At 46.1% G+C, this 2,461-nt stretch overlaps 1 protein-coding gene across 5 annotated transcripts in view; it reads left to right on the top strand.

Annotated features, from left to right (window-relative positions):
• Window positions 1-2,461, top strand: part of LOC112140035 (paired box protein Pax-7) — a 629,290-nt gene that overhangs the window by 342,977 nt on the left and 283,852 nt on the right. The gene's annotated exons all lie outside the window — the stretch shown is intronic.

The following is a 2,461-nucleotide window of genomic DNA, read 5'->3' as shown; positions in this document are numbered from 1 at the left end:
ACAGTCGAATCCTTTGAATTCTGTTGTGAACATACACGTGGAAGCGCTTGGACTGATTGTGTATGTATCCTAGGACCACCTTGCTGTCACAGTAGAAGGTAACTGCACTGAGTTGGATGTTGATCACTTGAGTGATGTATTCAGCCATTTCCACGGCTAGTACGGCAGCACAGAGCTCCAATCGAGGTATGGTGGGCTCTGATACAGGCGTCAGTTTGGCTTTTCCTGCAATAAAACCCACGTGAATTTCACCATTCTCTTCAGTAGTTTTAAAGTATGCCACCACACCGATTGCCTTGGTAGAAGCATCTGAGAAAATGCATATCTCATTCCGTTTGGCTTTTGAGGGAGATGCATTTGTATAAGTTCGAGGAATGTCGAGGTTTCTCAGATCTTGAAGTGAGTCTCTCCATGTTTTCCACATGTTCCATTTGTCTTGGGGGAGAGGATCGTCCCAATCACACCCTTCCTTTGTCAACTCTCTTAACAAAAACTTCCCCTGTATTGTGACTGGAGCGACAAGACCGAGGGGATCGAACAGACTGTTTATGGTAGAGAGAGCCCCACGACGGGTGAAAGGTTTGTCGTCGATGGATACCTGGAAGGAGAAGGTATCTTTCTCAACCTCCCAATTCAAGCCAAGACTCCGTTGAGTGGGCGTGACTTCTTCATCCAAGTAGAGGTCTTTTATGCCTTTTGCGTGATCCTCTTCTGGAAAGGCTCTTGGCACTTCTTTGCTGTTGGATGTGATTTTGTGAAGCCTTAAGTTGGACTTTGACAGGGAAGCTTGAGTTCTCTGTATCAAAGAGATGAAATCTTCTTTGGTGGGTCTGGAGATAAGTCCATCATCCACGTAGAAGTCTTGTTCCACAAAGCTCAGAGTGTCCGATCCATACTGTTGCTCTCCTGCCATAGCCGCTCTCCTCAGACAGTAGATTGCAACAGCTGGCGAAGGGCTGTTGCCGAATACGTGAACTCGCATTCTGTACTCGACAATGTCTTTAGTGGGGTCGTTGTTGCGGTACTACAAGAAGCGGAGGTAATCTCTGTGGTCTTCTCTGACAACAAAACAATGAAACATCTGCTCGATGTCTGCCATGACTGCCACTTTCTCTCTCCTGAAACGCAGAAGAACTCCCAAAAGGTTGTTGTTCATATTGGGTCCAGTAAGCAACACATTGTTCAGGGAGACACCCTTGAATTGTGCACTAGAGTCAAACACGACTCTAATTTGTTCAGGCTTTCGTGGGTGGTAAACTCCAAACATGGGTAAGTACCAACATTCCTTCCCCTTTGGCAGTGGGGGTGCCAGTTCAGCATGGTTTTTATCAAGTAGTCTCTGCATGAAGGTGATGAACTGATCTTTCATCTTTGGTTTTCGTTCAAGGGTACATTGAAGAGAAGACAGTCGTTTCATGGCTTGGTCATGGTTGTTTGGCAGAGGTTGTCTTTGAGATTTGAATGGAAGTGGAGCCACCCAAGAGTTTGTCTGGTCTTTGTCCATTATCTTTAGGAACTGCTCATCTTCTATCGAGAGGGCTAATTTGTCATCATTTACAGTTCTTTTGAAGACTGTGAGGCCAAATGAGTTGTCTGCTCTGTGGTGACGACCAAGAGAGAAGTTGTGACTTGAGGTGGGGCTGACTGCTTCTTTAAGGTGCATGTGAGTTTTGCAGGGTGTGAAGTGGGAAGGTCTTCCGTTTTCTAGAAGATTGGTTTTGTAGCTGTAGACAGTTGGTTTATGAACTTTACCCAAACACACATCGCCCACCAACACCCATCCTAGGTCAAGTCGCTGTGCAAAGGGTGAGCTGCCGGGACCATTTTTCCACTGTCTCACCTTGTGGACTTGAAGGATGTCTCTGCCGAGCAGAAGAAGAATCTTCGCATTCTTATCCAGTGGAGGGATTTCTTTGGCAATGGACTTGAGATGAGGATGGTGCACAGCAGCCTCTGGTGTTGTTATTTCCTCACGATTATCTGGTATGTCATCACACTCGATTAACGTTGGTAGAGGAATGCTAATTCTGTTGTTCACAGCTCTGATCTGGAATCCAGATGCTCTTCTGCCTGATGCCTCAACCAGATCGCCACACGTCTTTAATGTGTAGGGATATGAACTGCTCTGTATGCTGAAGATGTCGAAAAACTCTGACCTTGCAAGAGATGTGTTGCTTTGGTCGTCAAGCACGGCGTACATCCTGACAGCATGGCAAAGACTGAATTAAGATGGCTGACATAGACTTCCTGAAAAAACCCAAATCCAGCCTTCAAAATAAAGGCACAAACTAAATGTAGTTTCAAATTAAAGGAAGACAAACTGACTGAACACAGGCAAATGAACTGGGGGCAGGACATTGGGCATCCATTATCCATTCACACCTCATTCATACTTGGTGACGGTAAGCTACTATTGTAGCCACAGCTGCCCTGGGGCAGGCTGACAGAGGCGTGGCTGCCA

Source organism: Oryzias melastigma, linkage group LG7 (assembly GCF_002922805.2).
Source record: "Oryzias melastigma strain HK-1 linkage group LG7, ASM292280v2, whole genome shotgun sequence".
NCBI lineage: Eukaryota > Metazoa > Chordata > Actinopteri > Beloniformes > Adrianichthyidae > Oryzias > Oryzias melastigma.
This window is presented reverse-complemented; position numbering and strand designations above follow the sequence as displayed.